The sequence below is a fragment of the Pipistrellus hanaki genome (assembly GCF_964339955.1).
Source record: "Pipistrellus hanaki genome assembly, chromosome: 6".
Lineage (NCBI taxonomy): Eukaryota > Metazoa > Chordata > Mammalia > Chiroptera > Vespertilionidae > Pipistrellus > Pipistrellus hanaki.
Genome location: NC_140508.1, coordinates 37,533,509 through 37,553,104, shown reverse-complemented (window position 1 = coordinate 37,553,104; position 19,596 = coordinate 37,533,509). Strand labels below are relative to the sequence as shown.

The window sequence follows — 19,596 nt, the reverse complement described above, 5'->3', positions numbered from 1 at the left end:
TGTGGGCTCGATCTCCAGTGGGGGCGTGCAGGAAGCAGCCAATGATTCTCTCTCATCATTGATGTTTCTATCTCTCTCTTCCTCTCTGAAATCAATAGATACTAAGAGAAAAAAAAGAGTATATAAGATTCCATATATAGAATTCTAGGAACACAAGGAATGCTGGCCTGGGGAGGGGAGGGGTAAGAGTAGGGGGGAGGAGGGGGAGAAAGAGAACAAGAGGGGGGATTCCCAAGGGACATGGAAAAAACCTTTGGTTGTGATGGATATGCTCATTATCCTGATTGCGGCAATGATTTCACAGGTGCATTTGTCAAAGCCTATCAATTTGAACACTTTAAATATTTGTGATTTATTGTATGGCAATTATACCTCAGTAAAAGCTTTTTTTTTTTTTTTTTTTAAATAAAAGGAGGGTGGGGGATAAGTTACACTAGAAAAAAAGAGAGATTAAACTCAAATACCTCAACTGGTTTTCTGTTGCTGTTATTGTTAATCTTTGCCTGAGGCTATGTTTTCCATTGCTTTTCGAGAGAGTGGAGGGAGGGAGGGAGGGAGGATGCATCCCACACAGGCCCCGATCATGGGCGGAGAGTGAACCTGCAACCCGGGTCTCTGCCCTGGACCAGGAATCGAACCCACGGGCTGACGCTCCAACCAGTGAGCTACACCAGGCAGGGCGAATAGCTTGACTGCTTTTTCAACTTAGAGGTTTGAAAATTCTTTTGAGTCTTGAAATGTTAAGTCTCATCTGTTCAAAGATCCATAATCATTTATTTCCAGAATGTAAATACCCCTCATCCTGCCATTTGAAGATAACAGTACTGAGAGTCTAAGATGCAATTGGTATCAAGTAAGATGCTGTTAATGCTAGGTCATGTCTCCTAAAATGCAATGCTCATATTCTAAGACGCCACAATAACATCACTTTATCAAGCTCCATTTTTCCCCGCCAAACACAATGACTCCAATCCCATCATCAGAATTTAAATCTCCTTCCACTTCAGAGAGCCACTAAACATGACGTTCAGGAAGAGTTTTGAGTAATTTGGGGCTGAGCTCCCACCACGAGAATGAGCAGGGCAGAGGGGATGAAGGAAGACACAGCAGTGTCACTGTGTCCTCCCGCACGAAGGAAACCGCCCCGGAGGACAAGCCACGGGCAGTCTCCAGCACGGCCATGGACTCCTCTGGTGGCGGCTGTTTTCATCTTCTTCCTTCTTAATGTTTTTACATTGTACTTTCACTGTTTATTTTTAAATGAGTAAGCTTTATTTTTAATTTTTAAAATATACTTTTATTGCTTTCAGAGAGGAAGGGAAAGGGAGAGAGAGAGAGAGAGAGAGAGAGAGAGAGAGAGAGAGAGAGAGAGAGAGAGGGAGAGAAACATCAATGATGAGAGAGAATCATGGATCGGCTGCCTCCTGCATGCTCTCTACTGAGGATCGGCCCGCAACCCGGGCGTGTGCCCTTGGCCAGAACCAAACCCAGGACCCCTGAGTCCACAGGCCAACACTCTATCCTCTGAGCCGAACCGGCTAGGGCAATAGGCTCTCTTTTTTTTAGAGCAGTTTGAAATTCACAGAAAAACTGAGCAGAAAGTAAAGCATTCCCATATACCCCTTCCACACCCCCCTTACAGTTTCCCCCTATTAGTAACATCTTGCATTAGTGTGGTCTATTTTGCTACAATTGATGAACCAGTATTGGCACATTATCATCATCTGAAGTCCACGGTTTACTCTTAGGGTTCACGCTTTGTATTGTAAAATTCCATGAGTTTTGACAAATGTAGAATGTCATGTATTTCAGTAACATCCAGAAGAGTCTCGCTGTCCTAAAACCCTCTGTGCTCCAACTATTCATCTCTCCCTCCTTCCCTTCCCTGGCAACCTCACTGATCCTTGCCCTGTCCCTCGTCGTTTCGCATCTTCCAGAGTGTCATCTGGTTGGGATCAGACAGTATGTAATCTGTTCAGACAGGCTTCTTTCACTCAGTAATTGTGTTTAAGGCTCCTCCATGTCTTTTTGTGGCTTGATAGCTCATTTCTTTTTATTGCTGAATAATAAATATTCCATTAAATGGATGTATCTCTATTTTTTCATTCATCTATTGAAGGACATCTAGGTTGCTTCTATTATTTTATTTTTTTATTAAAATATATTTTATTGATTTTGTACAGAGAGGAAGGGAGAGAGATATAGAGTTAGAAACATCGATGAGAGAGTCAACGATCAGCTGCCTCTTGCACACCCCCTACTGGGGATGTGACCTGGTTTTAGAAGTCAGAATAGGGGTTACCTCTAGGGGTAAAGGGTAGGGAGTTAACTGGGAAAAGACATGACAGAGCCTCTGGGGGAGCTGGAAATAGCTTATATCTTGATTTGAGTAGAGGTTACAGGTGTTTTATACACACACACACACACACACATGCCCTTGACTGGAATCGAACCTGGGACCCTACAGTCCCCAGGCTGATGCTCTATCCATTGAGCCAAACCGGTTTTGGCATATTATTTTATTTTTTTAATTTTTATTTCATTGCTTCATCTTTGTTTTTGTTTTTTTTTTAAACTTTTTTAAGTCATGTAAAGGTTGGCAACAGCCTGAACCTCCATCATTTGGAAGCTGGTTCGAGGTGGTCTGACTGCACAGCCAGGCCCCACAGCTGTTAGGAATGACTGCATGGTGGAGCCCCCCTCAGTATCCGCGCTAGTGAGACTGTGGAGCGCCTGGAACTCTCTGGGAGGGACTGTTTGGAGTTGGGTGAAGTAGGAAACACTCACTCAGGGGAAGACTAGGCAGCAACATGATAGGATAAACTGCCAACCCACCCACCGCAGGACATGGATGAACCTCACAGACGAAGTGAGGAGCAAGGGAGGCCAGACACAAAGGAGACATCCTGTATGGTCCCATTTCTCGGAAGGTCCAAAACAGGCAAGACTAAGCTATGGTTTTAGAAGTCAGAATAGGGGTTACCTCTAGGGGTAAAGGGTAGGGAGTTAACTGGGAAAAGACATGACAGAGCCTCTGGGGGAGCTGGAAATAGCTTATATCTTGATTTGAGTAGTGGTTACAGGTGTTTTATACACACACACACACACACACACACACACACACACACTCTAGAGGCCCAGTGCACAAAATTCGTGCATGGGGGTAGGGGGGTGTCCCTCAACCCAGCCTGCACCCTCTCCAATCTGGGACCCCTCAAGTGATGTCTGACTGCCCATTTAATCAGACATTCCTCTCACAATTCAGGACTGCTGGCTCCCAACTGCTCATCTGCCTGCCTTCCTGATTGCCCCTAACCGCTTCTGCCTGCCAGCCTGATCACCCCGTAACCACTCCCTTGACAGCCTGACTGATGTCTAACTGCTCCCCTGCCAGCCTGTTTGCCCCCAACTTCCCTCCTCTGCCAGTCTGGTCACTCCTAACTGCCCTCCCCTGCTTGCCTGATCACCCACAACTTCCCTCCTCTGCTGGCCATCTTGTAATGGCCATCTTGTGTCCACATGGGGGAAGGATCTTTGACCACATGGGGGCAGCCATATTGTGTGTTGCAGTGATGGTCAATCTGCATATTACTCTTTTATTAGATAGGATATATATATATATATATATATATATATATATATGAATCAAGCTATACTATACAATTGAGATTAATGCTTTCTACAACACATTACAAACAACATTTTAAGTATAATAATACTCTGTAGCCACTGACTCAGAAAGATGGCCAACAGCAAGGGGGAAAGTAGCTACAGATGAACAGGACTAAAAGACTTGATTTATGCAAACTCATTAGCACGTACACCCTTCATCTACAGATGACCTCAAAATTATATGAGCTACCATTAACGAGCACTTCCTGTAGGCCATTTTTTCACCCTCAGAAGGTAGGGACCATTCCTGGCCCCACTCGACAGATGAGAAAACTGAGGCACAGATGGGTTAGGTAACTGGCTTGGAGTTGGCCGGCTAAGTGGCTGAGTTGGATTTGAACCCAGGCCTTGTGTTCATGACGCAGAGCCCATGCTTTCACATAAACCCCCACACCCATGAGCCGCACACGGCATGGTCCCCACCATCCCCTCAGGCTTTGCTTTGTTCTCCTTCCTCACCCCCATACTCCAGCCTCCCCTTCTTCGTTTCTCTTCCCTGCAAACACCACCGCCCTCACCCCACAGGGCCTGCACACGCCACCGCCCTCACCCCACAGGGCCTGCACACCTGCCGCTCTCCACCAGGATGACTGTCCCCAGCTCCTCGTTGCTAGGGCGACTGCTCCTCCCTCAGCACAGTGTCACCTCCTCTAGGAAGGCTGCCCGGCCCCCTGTCTGGGCTGGGACCTCTTGTTGGTGCTCACAGACCCCATGACTCTCCCGTCGGCCTCATGGCTGGTTTCCCTGCTTTTTGAGTTCCTTAGGAGCAGGGGAGTGTCTGTTTCACGCAGAGCCATGTCCCCTCTGCCCACCACAGGGCTTGGCATGGAGTGAGCACTGAGCAAATATTCGATGAACGAATGAACAAACGAACGAGTGAATCCATCTGCCAGGGCAGACCGACTCAGCTTCTGGAGGACGGACACCACAACGTGAAGGGTGGCCACCAGGACAGGTGGACACGGGGATTTACACTCCGTTTTGCGCCTGGGGCTTCTCTGGCCGGGCAGCTCTGGCAGCAGGTATCCTTTCCCAGCAGCCTCTCAGCATCTCGCTTCCTGGGGGACCGGCCTGTCCCTCCCCTGCCCCGCACACGCTCCCAGCTCTGCCGCAGCCCCAGTGGGCGGTGTATTAATAAACGGAGGGGGAAGGTCACCCAGCTCGCAGGCACCGAGCCGTCCTTGACTCGGTGCGGACGAGAGGCACTGAGGCGGGGGAGGAGGAGCCGCTTCCCCAGGCGGGAGCACGTGTGAGCTATTTCTGCTTCCCACCCGGCCGGCCGGGCTGGGCGCCCGCATCTGCGTGGAGCCGGCGGCCTGGGGGCGGCAGGGAGAGCCTGCCTGGCAGCCTGCGGGCTCACCGCCTCGGCCTCGGCCGCTGCCCTCGGTTCTCCGGCGCTCAGGGGCAGGGAGGGAGTTGGGGAGCAAGACCCCCAGCCGGACACTCGGGGCTCAGGGAGGTCCGGCCCCTGCCCGCCTCCCGGCTCCACTTTCCCAGGTGCAGCCCTGTCCCTGCTAACGTGTGGCCTGAGCGCATGCTGCTGTCCCCTTGGCCGGGAGTGCTCCCTCCCACTGAACCTGGAGGTCTCAGCCCGGACCACTCCATCCTCCGGGGACCCTCCCTGACCGCGCCCCCGGCTCAGTGTCCTCCTCCCGGGCTCCCTGCGGTCATCACCGGTGGCTCAGGTCATCACAGACGCTGTCCTGTGGCTGGGACCCCTCTCCCAGGCCAGGATGTGCCACCTGGAAGGCCCTCCTTCGTCATCTCCCTGTGCCAGAGTCCAGCGGGGCCTGGCCGCAGACAGGAGCACGTGTGACCGCCGACTGCAGGGGGAACGTGTGCTGAGTGCTGAGCGGGCGCGGGAGGACCGAGCGGCTCAGAGGAAGTGGGAGCAGAGAGGGGTGACTGAGCGTGGCTGTGACGTGGGGGCCGAAGGTCAGAGAGGTGTGGGCGTAGGGACGGGAGCGGGAGAGGAAAACCTGGAGCCCTTCTGAGCAGCGTGCCCTGCCTTCCCCCGCCTCCCCGCCAGCAGCCCGACTCCAGGGACAGGGGAGGTGCTCTCAGGCCCTGCCTCCTGCGGCCAGAAGCACGGTGGATGGGGAATTTGTACAGAACAAAGTATTTTGTCTAAATATATCTGCTCCCCAAGCAGGACACACAGGGAGGGAGTGGGAGGGCGGCAGGCCCACAGCCTGGGGAGCGGCTGCAGACAGGCCCACAGCCACGGGCCTGGCAGAAGGAGTCCGCCCGCAGGGGCCCCGGCTCAGGGGTGGGCCTGGGTGGGCTTCCCCAAGGGAGATCCCCACTGCTCATCTCCCACCGGAAGCTGCTGCCTGAATGTGGGCCATGCACAAGCCAGGCCACAGAGGAGGGAGGGACACAGGGGGGCCTGGGGGAGGGGGCACAGGGGAGGCCTGGGGGAGGGACACAGGGGGGTCTGTGGGAGGGACACAGGGGGGTCTGGGGGAGGAAATACAGGGTGGGGCTGGGGGAGGGACACAGGGGGGTCTGGGGGAGGGACACAGGGGGGTCTGGGGGAGGGACACAGGGTGGGGCTGGGGGAGGGACACAGGGGGGTCTGGGGGAGGGACACAGGGGGGTCTGGGGGAGGGACACAGGGGGGTCTGGGGGAGGGACACAGGGTGGGGCTGGGGGAGGGACACAGGGGGGTCTGGGGGAGGGACACAGGGGGGTCTGGGGGAGGGACACAGGGGGGTCTGGGGGAGGGACACAGGGGGGTCTGGGGGAGGGACACAGGGGGGTCTGGGGGAGGGACACAGGGGGGTCTGGGGGAGGGACACAGGGGGGTCTGGGGGAGGGACACAGGGGGGTCTGGGGGAGGGACACAGGGGGGTCTGGGGGAGGAAATACAGGGTGGGTCTGGGGGAGGGGCACAGGGTGGGGGGAAGAAATACAGGGTGGGTCTGGGGGAGGGGCACAGGGTGGTCTGGGGGAGGAAATACAGGGTGGGTCTGGGGGAGGGGCACAGGGTGGGTCTGGGGGAAGGGACATAGAGGCAGGCCCAGGATAGGGGACCCTGGTCCCAAGTAGTCCAGAGTCCAGACTCTTCCGGACATTTTGTGGCAGCACAGGCACAGAGAGGGGCACCTCTGAGAGGGTCACCGGGAGCCTGGGCAGCGATGGGTGAAGGACCGAGGTGTCCTGTTCCAGCTCCCTGAGGCTCCCAGGCTCCTCTCTGGCTACTTGAGGTTCCCCCGAGGGCCCTTCAGAGCGGGCGGCAGGAAGAGCACCAGGTTCCGAGTCAAGAGGCCTGTGCTTCAGTCCCAGCTCCGCACGGAGCCTCGGGCTGTCTCAGCTGGGCCCCGGTGCCCGCCGTGAACTGGAGGTAAGTGTGTCCCCGTGTGCCGGTCTCACCGGGAGGCCAAGACCACTTCCTGTGAGCTGCTCTGGATCAGAGTTGGGGAGTGTGTGCGTGTGCGTGTGTGTGTGTGTGTGTGTGTGTGTGTGTGTGTGTGGACTCCTGACAGAGCATAACAACAGTAGCTGCTTTTTCTTGAGTACCTCATATATGCTGGGCACCTCCTATGTGCTAAGCACCTACCATGTGCTGGGCACCTACTCTGTGCTGGGCCCTGTCCTCGGCACCTTAACACACAGAACCTCACCGAACCCTCACACCAAGCCTCCAGGGCAGTGACACTGTTACCCATGGGAACAGATGGGTAAACTGAGGCTCAGAGAGGTTTCTGTGATCTGCTCCAGGCCACGCAGCTGGTGAGGGGAGCCAGGACTCCGGCAGGCCAGCCCTCAGCATCGGCTCACTTCCTCCTGGGGAGTCGGCCCATGGCTCCTAAAAGCCTCCCCAGGTCCTCGGGACGGAGGCCTGGCCACCTGCCACTGCTTTTCCAATGAAAAACAAGACCAGCGCCGAAACCCGTTTGGCTCGGTGTATAGAGCATTGGCCTGCAGACTGAAGGGCCCCGGGTTCGATTCCAGTCAAGGGCATGTGCCTTAGTTGCAGGGACATCCCCAGTAGGTGTGCAGGAGGCAGCTGATCGATGTTTCTCTCTCATCGATGTTTCTGACTCTCTATCCCTCTCCCTTCCTCTCTGTAAAAAAATCAATAAAATATATTTTAAAAAAAACAAAAAAAAAACTTGTGCATTAAAATGTCTGGACATAAATACTCACTGCTATTAACGCCCCATTTTTACACAGGCACTAACACCCCACACAGCTGGCGCCTTCCCTCCTCACCTCACCGCTCTGACCCCGGGCAGGACGGCGCAGGGGGTGAGCGTGTGGGTCCTGGCGGCGCCCAGGCCGGTCTCAGAGCGCCCTGCGGGGAGCCGTGCTCCCTCTCCCTGCCTCACCGGGGCCCAGAGTCACGGGGGTCCTGGAGAGATGGCTGAAGCCCAGGTCCGGCCCAGACCTCCCGGAAACCGCCAGCATCACTCCATTAACCTACCGACGATGCGCCTGAACCAGAGTCCCTCACCGCGGCTTCCCAGGCAGACCGTGTGTGTGAGAACGAGATAGAAGTGCCCCTTTCTGTGTTAAGCCGCTCCGTGTTGGGGTGCCTCGATAGATAACTAACACAAGGTGAGCCTTGAGAAGGGGAGACAGAGGGGGCGACCAGGGCTCAGGAGGGTGAGCTTCCCCGTGACCCAGGCTGGGGCTGCTTCCCCTGGCGCCCCCCAGTCTGTCCAGGGTCCTCCCTCCCAGCCTCAGCCTTCCCTGCGTGGCTGCCTTCTGTTCTCAGACAGGACAGGCCTGCACCAACGCGCCTAACCGCGGAGCTGACCTGGGCCAGCACAGTGCTGCAGGCTTTCACGTGTTAGTTTGCAGAGAATTCTCACGGCAGCCCTTCAAGAGGCGAATATTACTATTCCCAGCGCCTAGGCCTGTGGTCAGCAAACTGCGGCTCGCGAGCCACATGTGGCTCTTTGGCCCCTTGAGTGTGGCTCTTCCACAAAATACCACGTGCGGGCGTGCACGTACAGTGCAATTGAAACTTTGTGGCCCATGCACAGAAGTCGGCTTTCGGCTCACAAAAGAAATTTCAATCGTTGTATGTGCTATGCACCTCCTAATGTGCTGGGCACCTCCTATGTGCTCGGCGCCTCCTCTGATATTTGGCTCTATTGACTAATGAGTTTGCCGACCACTGGCCTAGGACAATGCCCGGCACGTAGCTGATATTTGTATCAGTCAGTGTGGACTAGGCTGCAGTAACAAACAGGTCCCAAAATTTCAGGGGCCTTGGTAATTTACAGTTTTTGTTTCATTTGGCAATTTATTTCACCTCCCTGAGCCTCAGAGAAATCTGAGTCATTACACTTCTGTTAATTAACATACCGTTAAATTTTTCCATGCATGCTTTGTATCATATGTCTTTATAACGTCTTATCTAGGATTCAGGAGATCTGCATCTTAATATTTACTCTGCAACATTTATGTGTTTGCATAACTCGTCTCATTTGAAAAATGAAGAAGGGTCCCTGCTGTACCCTCCCAGATTACCTGCAGGAACAAATGTTATAGATGGCGTGTAAGCGCAGTTCATACATGCCCATAAGCGACTATTACAGTTATTTACACTCCCTCCCCCAAATCCAATCAAGTGTAATTTTTTTTTCTTTAAAAATTATTGCACCAGTTCAGCCTGAGGACCCTGCTCTGGATGGTGAACGTGTTGCTGCTTCCTTTCTCTTATCAATGGCCACACTTCACCATTATTTGGATAAAACACAATAAAATCAACCTTATTTCCAAGAAAAAAAAATTTTTTTCCAGGGGCCTAAAGAAGGAGAAATATATCCCTTTCAAACAGTTGGGCTTCTCAGATTGGCAAAATATAAATAAACAAACAAATAAATAAATAAATAAATAAGCAAGCCCTGGTGGGCCCGCAAGCTAAAATAGGGTAACCAACCAGCCAGCTTCTCATTTGCTCAGCCCCTGAGCACCTCACGGCACCCCAGATGGGCCTGGGAGGGAAGGAAGGAATATGGCGCCACCATGGGATGTCAACCTGGCTCTTGCCTGAGACACCTGCCACGTGTCTGGCCCCTCTGTGGGGACATCTGCTGTCCTCCAGCCACCGGGCTCGGGAGACACTCATGATCTGTGCACCCCCTGTGTGCCAGGCCTCAGCCCGGCCCTGCCGGGGGGCCTCTGCCTGGTGGGGGAGCAGACACTACGTGGACCTCACAGTCCACAGGCCTCTGGAGTCTGGGCGAGGTGACTCCGGGATGAGAGGGCAGGTCTCCTGGGCGGGGCGAGGGGGGAGGAAGGGAGAGGCTGGGCTCACAGCAGATAGGAATTACTGAGTGAAGACTGTGAGGAAGGCCTCTCCAGTCACAGGGAGCAGTAAGCGCAGAGGCTGGGGCCGGAGACACGGGAGTCCCAAGTCGTTCAGCTGAGCTGCAGGAGAGGGCATGACGGGGGCAGGAGGGGCTGCAAAACACACCCAGGCAGGTGGCAAAGGCATCAGCGGCTCCAGGCTCTGGGCCAGGACGGGGTGAGGGGTCAGGCGTGGTTTCTGGACCGATGGCTTTGCCTGCTGTAGAGGGCATACAGGCCATGAAAACTGAAGCCAAGAGACACCTGAGAGGGGAGGTGGGGTGGGAAAGGGACCCGATTTCTGCTCTGCAGCCAAACCCCAGACTCACCCCAGGGCTCCTGGCACAGAGCTGCCTCCCCATCAGCCTCCAGGAATGGCCTTGTCACTTATCACACCCTCCCTGGCCACTGGTTCCTGGCGCTTCAGGGCTGCTGGCCGTGAGGCGCCCCTGCCCACCACTGCCCACTCCAGGCTGCCCACTGCCTGGGCCCGGCCTGTCCAGCGGCAGCAGAGTTTGGCGATACACTGACCAGCAGAGGCAGACAGCTGACCTCCCAGCCAGTGCGGAAGGCCTGGCGTGACCGGCCCGGAGAGCACTGAGTCTGCCTGCGCTGGACCCTGCCGGGGCTCCAGTTTCAGGGGAAGCCCTGGTGCGGGGAGGGGCGGAGAGCTGTGAGGAGGAGGCCCATCCCCACACTGACTTGCTGCAGGAGCTCAGGCAAGCTGCTCAAACGCCCGGAGCGGGACCCAGTGATGGCCAGGGACTCTGTAGCCACAGCCCGGGCGGCCCCCAGAAACCCCTCGGTGATCAGATCCACATTCAGCCAATACCCCGCCCCCTGGGCAGGCTGCTGTGCCCTCTGGGCCTCCGTGTCCTCAGGCATCAGCAGTCCCTGCAGCCCGCAGGCCTGGTCCTCCTCCGGCCCAGCCTCGCCTCCTCTCTCCAGTTAGACCCTCACACCCCAGGCTGCTCCCAGCAAGGGCCTGGGCCAGGCTGTCCCACCGGCTCACTCCTCACTCTCACTCTCAGCTCCAGGCCCCTCCTCGGGGCAGCCTTCCCCGCCCCGGCTGGTCAGGTCTGCACTGCCAGGGGTAGCAGCAGCTGTCGCTGAGGAGGGTTTACAGTCATCCCTGGTGTTTATGTCATGGCTGCCAGCCTCCCTAGAGGCTTTGGGCTTCCCAGGGCAGCAGGGGCCCTTCGCTGATACGCCCAGCACCAGCTCCACACCCACAGCAGCCACCTAACGGGTTTGCTGAATGAAAACTTAGAAAAAGAGGGAAAGGGAAGGTAATGATAATACCTACCTCCCAGTGCTGAGAGGATCTGACAATCTACAAAGGCCTGGCCTCGGGGCGGGGGGGGGGGCAATGTCATGTACACATGCACACACATGCACACACGTGCCCTCCCACTCCCTACATATACATGTACCCATATACATACCATATACACACATACCCCACCACACACATATAAACACACACACCCACACATACCACACCCACACACCACACACATACATATAAACATACACATGCCACACATATATCACACATTCCTACACACATACAAACACACAAACCCACACACATACTATATATACATACTACACACACACACTACACACCAACTATATGCCACATATACACATAAACATACATACCACACACATGCCACAAATACCACATACATACACACCCTCCCCACATATACATACACCACATACCATATACACACAACACACAACCACCCACACATGCACAAACACCCCCCCCCCACACACACACACACACACACACACGAGCAGGGGTGGAAAAGGGCCTAGGGCGGCACCACCTCCCTGTCCACGCTGCCCGCTCCCAGTCCCTGGTGAACTAGATACACAGGGTCCGATGCACACACAGGCAGAGGCCTGGCCGCACGGCCAGCCAAGACCCACAGGGACCCAGAGCCAACCAGCCTCTGCCGGCCCAGGCCGGCCCTGGAAGGCCCCACAGTCCGGGTCCTCCAGGAATCTCACCCGAAGGCGGCAGGTTCCCCAGAGGAGATCTGACACCTCCTCGCCTGCCTGCACACGTGGCTTTGAGGATGGAGCTGGAGGCCGGCGAGAGGCTCAGAAAACTCCCAGCAGAACCGGTGAGGGCCCGGAGATGGGCAGGGGCAGCCACAACCCCCACTGCACACTCACTGCGCAGATGGGGAAACTGAGACCCGGGGAGGCTCACAGGCCTCTGGGTGCCGGAGTCACGCAGACCGGAGTTCAAACTCTCCCTCCAGCACCCACCGGTGTACAGCCTCAGTTTCCCCAGGTATAAGATGGGGATGATCCCAGCACCTGGCTCCCCCCACCGCAGGTGCACAGCTGGACAGCACATGTGGCAGAGGGCCCTGGAGCCAACCCTAATGCCGTGGCTGGACTACCGCCCAGCCCCTCCAAATGGCAGGCATGGTCACAGGTGACGCCCTCAGAGCCGCCTCTGCAGAGCTGCCGGCCGACTCGGCACCCGAAGCCCATCACTCACGGCACACGCTCCCGGGAAAGGCGGGCCGCCGGGCCAGGGTCCCACAGCGAGGCCGGCTCCAGCCCTGAGTCTCCCCCCACCCCAGTGGATCTGGCAGAGCCAGCCGAGGAGGTGCCAGGCTTGGCAGCAGCCAGGGGAGGCAGGCAGGCAGGCAGGCAGCTGGGGGTGGTGGGAAGAACCTTTCTTCCCCTGCCTTCAGCAAACCCGAATCCCCGTCTCCGCTGCGCTCCAGGGCCCTGGGTTGCTGCGTCACGTCACGCACGCAGCCTGCAGTGGGCGGGAGGAAGGGCTCCCTCTCTGGCTGGGGCTGGGGGGACAGGGAGAGGTGGGGGGCCAGGCACAGGGTCCGGGGTGAGGACCGAGAGGGCTCCCAGCACCAGCCAGAGAGAAGCCCGGCTCCCTCCTCTGCTGGAGTCGGGGGAGCTGAGCTGGGGGAGCCTGGAGACCCAGCCCCAGCGCCCAACCAGTAGATGGAGACCAGGATGCCAGAGGGACGCTGGGACTCAGTCGGGACACAGCAGCAAACCAGCTGGCCACTCTTACTCCAGTGCCCACCGCCCGGAACCCCCCCGTCAGGGCAGGCTCATCTGGCACCACAGAAAGAAAACACCCGGACCCAGAGGTCAAGGTCTTGCTTCCCAGCCCTGCTACCTGGTGGCACGGAGCACCCCTCACCCCTGCACCATCACAGGCGCCTGTATGCAGTGTTAGGTACACAGCAGGTGCTCAATAAATGGTCTTGTGTTTGGGGATGCCTGCCCCATTTCTACTATCAAAGACAGAACCTGCCCACATGATGTATTTTTTTAAAGGTGACCCTTCACACACCAAAGGTCGCTTCAGCCATTTCGGGAGCAACTCCGAGAGGGGCTCCTGCCCAGGCTTCTTCACAGAGGGAGGAAGACAGCCACCACGTTCCCTCTGGCCGGGCCCTGGGGCGGCCGGGGTGTGTGTGTGTGTGTGTGTGTGTGTGTGTGTGTGTGTGGTCTGCCCCTTCACAGGATGGTCCCAGAGACCGAGCATTTGCTTCTCCCTCAGGACTGCGGGCGTGGTCACTGCTCAGCACCCATGTCCCCTCCCCTAACCCCCGCCCCCAGGAAGCCTGAGCGATGGCCACCTTCCGGAGCTGTGTGTGAGGCGAGGAGCTGGGAGAGGCCGCAGCTCTCCGCCTTCTAAAGTGCACACCTGGGCTAGGGAGGTGGCCACCGGCACGCAGGGACACTCTGAGCTCTCCGACCAGGCTGACCCCAGCGTGGGCCCAGGCTCTCCAAGCCGGGACCTGGGTCTGCACCTGATTCTCAGCCCCACCATCACTTCTGTCGAACAAACGGGAATTTGTCCAGAATCTCCAGGACACAGGGCTGAGACCAGGCCCTAAGCACAACCGGCCTGGATTTGTATTCTGGCGCTGCCACCTCACCACCTGTGGGCCTCGGACGGCTCACTCCGCTGCAAAACGGGGATCACACCAGCAGGGCGTGGTGGGCCTGCAGGGGAGGCTGGAGGTAAGGTGCTGAGAGCGGATGCTTGCGAAATAAAGGGCCCAGCGACGTGCAGACTCCTGGCAGATGGTCAGGTCAGTGACGCTTTGCTGAATGGATGGATGTTAGCCAAGGACACTGTTGTTATTATTATCATCATCATCATCAACACCAGCAGGGATCCCCGAGCCTGGTTTTGCGACCAGCCCTAGTGAAGGGTGTAGCAAAAATTCTCCAAACAAAATTTGCTTCCATTCATTTTGGGTTTTTGAAAAGGCCACGTCAGACAACTCGGCAGGGAGGAGGCGGCATTGCGAAACCCGGCACAGAGGGATCCGGGACCCACTCATCGGCTCAGGAATGATGTACGATCCGTGAGCAAGAGGGCCCTCCCCGGGGCGCCCCAGGGACCCGGCGGCGGGGGGGGGGGGCTCCCGCGCTGCAGCGTGAACCCCCCTCCTCTGAGTGACCTTGGGCAGCCACCCACTGCTCCGAGCCTCCGTTTCCTCATCTGTCAAAGGGAGGCAACGTCCCTTTCATTCCTGTGCCCGGGGGTAGCTAGAAGACGTGGGGATTAACTCTGAGTGCTGCACACACCCTGCAGGCCTCAGTCCCGGCCCAGGCCATCGCAGAGGGGGGCTAGGCGCAGGGAGAGTTTGCACAGTGGGCACTCCCTCCCAACCCCGCCAGCCCCTGCACCCCCTCCTCTGACAGCGCTTCCTGTTGGAACTCTGCCCCGCTGGCCCATGCCTCCGAAGCCAGCACACGCTGCCCTTCCAAGCCCCCACAGCCACCAGGGCAAACCGAGCCCACCCTGTGACAGCCCCTCGCACGCCCCAAGGGGAGCAGGACCTTGAGGACTCCCTCCCTGGGCTGTCAGCACCCATGTCGGCTCCTCCCTCCCTCCCTGAGCAGGGCACATAGCGGGCTCCGCTGAGATCACTGGGTCCAAACCTTCAGGTTATCAACTGAATCCGAGAGGGGTCATGCTTCATCGGGGAGGGGGGAGGGAAGAGGGGGGGAGGGGGGACATCTGGCCCTCAGGTCATATAAGGCCCGAGAGCCATATAAGGCCTGCAGAATCATTTGGCCTGATCCCGCCAAGGCCAGGTTACATGTTTGACCAAACAAAGCAGGCCGATTTTTAGGTGGGTAATTGTGTATGGCCCGTGAAGGATGTTATAAATATCCAATGGCCCTTGGCAGGAGAAAAGGTTCCCCACCCCTGATCCAGGGGGACAGAACTGCTCCTGGCATAGACTGGATGCCCACCATGATGGCACATTGTCCCTCCTCCATGACCAGCCTCCCTGTAGCCTGCTCTGGAGGGCCTTCTCCTATATGGACCTGTGACCCATCGTCTCCAAGCCTGCCTGGCCCTGGGCTGCCTCCCTGCCTTGACCAATGCTGTCCTCTGCCTTCCCTGCCATTCTCCATCTACCCGAAACCCTCTAATCCTCCACAATACGCTCCAGATCCCGGGCCCGTCCTCCCGGAAGCTCCTCCTCAGGTCCACACTAGTGGCCCCTTCCCAGCCTCCATCACTGGGACCAGCCTCCATCCCTGGGAGGCAATGTGACTATTGTTTACGGACAGGGCCTCCTGGGTGTGACTCTGTCCCCAGACCTGGCATGCAGCCGGGCCCTGAGAGCCCTGGGGGCCTAAAGAAGAAATCAAAGACTAGGAAATGGAAGGGTGACCAGCTGGTGACCTAGTAAGCGAAAGAACAGATGAACACGTGAGCAGGTGATGATGTAAGCAGACAAACTGCTGCAGGAATAAATGCCCGACTAGATGGTCACTGATTACCCCCCCCCCCAAATCACAGGGTCCCGCCCACAGGTGGCCCCCCAGACTCTTCTAAAGCACCTGGGGTCCCACAAACACGCTGGGATTTTAGAAGCCACAAGCTTAACTTCCACAGAAGTCAGCCAAATGCCTCTGGATTTGCAGACCCAGGTGAAGGCCAGGCACCCCTGGGGGATGGTCACCTTGGCAACTGGGTTTGGCCAAGGCTTCTGCTCTGCCCCCAAGCCCTGCACTCAGTCTGGCCCAGACCATGTCCGTCCGTTTATTTAGCCAAGACGAATGGACTGAGGGCGGAGGAAGAGCCAAGTCCTCAGCGCCAGGGGGATGACCTGAAGAGGTGGCCCGCCTCTCCCCACACTAACCACACCAAGAAGCACCCAATAATGGGTGGTGACTGGGTGAAGGCAGAGGCCCCAGGGGCTGTGAGGGTGGTGACAGGGACACAACCTGGCCGGAGTGTCAGGGAAGGCTTTCTCCTGGAAGTGATGGCTGAGCTGAGACCCGGATGATGAGTAGTAGGTAAGTAGGTAAATGCAGGGCTGGTTCAGGCAGAGGAACCAGCTCGTGCAAAGTCCCTGAGGCTGCAGGGAGCATGGCCTGCTCCAGGAACTGAAAGCAGGCCAGCGGAACCGGAGCCAAAGAGGGAGGAGAGGGGGTACAGGATACGGCTGCACAAGTGGCTGGTTGGGGGAGGAGGCTGAGCTTCACCCTAGGAGCTGTAGGCATTTATTGAGTATCTTCTGTGTACTTTAAAAAAAAAAAAATCTGCACTCAAGGTTTTATTGATTCAGCCCTAGCCTGTTTGGCTCAGTGGATAGAGATCGGCCTGCAGACTGAAGGGTCCCGGGTGAGATTCCAGTCAAGGGCACATGCCCGAATTGTGGGCTCGATCGATCCCGGTAGTGAGCGTGCAGGAGGCAGCCAATCAATGATTTCCACTCATCATTGATGTTTCTCTATCTCTCTCTCCCCTCTCTCTTCCTCTCTGAAATTAATAAAAAATATATATATATAAAAAGGTTTTATTAATTCACATTTCAGAATGTGTAAGTGGAAGTGTTTAAATGTACTTAGCCAGATAATGCTATTTTTAATGCTTTTTTGAATGAATGAATGACTCTATCCATCACAGATGAATGGAAGGATAGAGACCACCTGCTTCCTGTCACATAAAGTACCCAGCTCCTCAGAGCCTTCCCGTCATGTAGAAATGCCGACATTTATAGAGCAAATGGCCCACAAATCACACAAGAACCTAACAAGATACCAGTGGGTGCCCGGTACGTCCAATATGTCACGGAGTCTTTATACAGGTCTAAAGTACAGCTTTATCCTTTGTGTCCTCTTAAAAAACACCAGCTCCACTGCCAGGCACAGCCCTCAAACTGGCAGCTCCTTCTCCGGGCTGCCCTGGGTCCCACAGAATTCAGCCACCAGGCCGGCTCTACCCCACACTTTCTCCCCAATCTGGGCCCTGTGCCCTGTCCCCGATGACCAGCACAGACTGCCTCCCACACAAAACAGGGGGGCTCCCTGAGAGTGGGGACCATGTCCAGCTATCCCACGTCCCCAGCACCCAGCACAGGCCCAGCCTGGCCTCTGATGGATGAATGAATGAGGGGAGGGCGCTGTGGACAGCACACACAGGCACACTGGCAGAGGCTGAGCTGCTGCCTCTTGCTCCGGAGGACCCAGGAGCCCTGGCGCACCCTGCCACAGCGCAGGCACACGTGCACGCACACCTGCCCCGTGTGCACGGCGGTGTCGCCAGGAGCTGCTGGGAACACACTCGGCATCTGCTGCTCACTGGACCACGGCCAGCACTGGGGCCTGGCTGTGGCTCCCGACACTCCAGCCGCCCATCGGCCACTCAGCTCTGCGGCCCCACCCAGCCCCGCTGCCCACAGCAGGCTGGCTCAGGCCCCTCGGGCCACCCTGGGACCGGGCCACCCTGGGACCAGGCAGCCCACGCTCCCCTCCGTGGGACAGAAGCCGGGCTCCTCCAACAGCCACTTTCTGGGATGGTTTCACGCAACCTCCAGCTCGGCAGAAGCGCAGCCCCTCCCACAGGTGAAGGCACAGAGGCAGCGAGCGCCTGGACCCGGGGACCTGGGCGGGGGAACGGAGGTGCGGCAGCGGCGGACAGGAAGGAAGGCCAGGACAGCCTCCGCTGGGCTGGGGACTGCAGCCCCCGCCCCCTCTGTCATTTCCACTGACTAGCAGGCAGGGGGGTGCGGGAACCCTCCCCCCATCAGGGCTGCCTTCCAAGCTCCAGGCTTCCCATCCTCAGGGCACCTCGTTCACCCTCGCACCCCAACACCTGGCCTTCACCAACCCATAGCCCCTTCGGGCATTTCATCTCCCCCCATAACAAACATCCACAGCCTCTGGCAGCCCCTTTGCAGCGCAGGCGGCGCGGAGGAAGGAAGGCTGGGAGCCGGAGAGGAATGAAGAAGGGAGAGGAATGTGAGGACGGAGGAGGATCGGAGGAGGGAGGCTGGTCCAAAGAGGCCAGGGGACATCACATGTCCGGAGAGCACATGTCCCCTCTCAGCGGGCACATCTGGACCCAGCTGTCCTCTCTGGCCACCTGGGCCACCTGCCATCGCTCCGCACACGAGCCCCTTTCACCGCGGGGGGAGGGGGAGCCGCACGTGGGGGCCTCCCGGAGCCATGTGAGCACCCCCCCCCCCCCCCAGGCCAGGTGCTGGGGCAGTGCGGCCCCTCCTGAGCCCGCGAACGGGGAGGGGGCGCCGTGCAGCGCCGGAGGGGTGCGGGCTGCCCTCGCCCCTCCCCAGATGCCGGTCCCGGTCCGGGTCCCGGTCCCGGTCCCGGGGAAAAGCTGGGGCAGGAGGGGGTACGCCTGCGGGGCGGGCGCCGGGACTACCGAGGCGGGATGGAGGCGGCGGCGGGCTGAATGGAGGAACGGCCCCGCGCTGGCAGGGCCCCCTCGCCTGCGATCCAAGCTTGGGGGGCCATGCCGAGGGGTCCGCCTCATCCCGTGGCCGCCCTGCAGATGGAGGGTGGGCCGGCCTGCAGAGGGGCTCCCAGCCTGGGCAGTCCCTTGCCACGGGGGAGTCGGGGGGAATCAGACCTGGAAGGAGGGGGGGCGGGGTCTGGCCCTGGAGAGGGGGTTCCGGGCCCCAGCGCCCCCGCCCCCTCATTTGAGGGTCTGGGGAGACCTGGATTGGGGAGATCCTTCCCGGGGAAGGGGGCTTCCCAGCCGCAGGGCTGCCCCTCAGATTCGGGGCTCGGCAGACACACTGCTGGGGGGTAGGAGGGGGGGGGCGCTTTTCTGCGCCAGTGTCACCCCCCGGCTTCGGGAGGTCCATCCTGGAGAAGAACCGGGCTGTGGGGTACCAGCCTCAGACAGGGTGTCAGGGCCCCCGCGCCCGCCCCCGCGCCCTCACCTGCGCCGGCGCCTCGGCCGCCTGGGCCCGCGGTCCCCGCGCTGCCGCCTCCGGTCCGCCGGTCCGCCCGCCTAGGCCCCGGGCCCGGCCCGCGGGCGCCCCATGCCTGTGCTCCGGCCGGCGCGGCGCCCCAGATGCGGCTGCGGGAGGAGGAGCCGCGCACCCTGGCTCCCCGAGAGCCGCGGGGCGGGGGGCGGGGAGGAGCGCGGGGGAGGGGGCTGCGCGGCTGCGCCCAAAACCAGGCGTGGATTCCGCCGCTGGCCTGGGGCTGGGGCTGGGGGGGGGGGGGGCCGGCGCTGCATCCGGCGCTCCCCTCCCCTCTCTCTCTCCCCCCTCTCCCCCCGCGGCCCTTGGGGAGGGGAGGGTCTCCGTAGCCAGGGAAGCGTAGTGGCTA

At 58.3% G+C, this 19,596-nt stretch overlaps 1 protein-coding gene across 2 annotated transcripts in view; it reads right to left on the bottom strand.

Moving 5' to 3' along the window:
- DLGAP4 (DLG associated protein 4) overlaps positions 1-19,355 on the bottom strand; it is a 178,360-nt gene extending 159,005 nt beyond the window's left edge. For both annotated transcript variants that reach the window (XM_084888641.1, XM_084888640.1), the window contains exon 1: positions 19,203-19,355. The gene's annotated coding sequence lies outside the window, so the exon portion shown is untranslated. The remainder of the gene's footprint in view (positions 1-19,202) is intronic.
- Between the last annotated feature and the right edge of the window lie 241 nt (positions 19,356-19,596).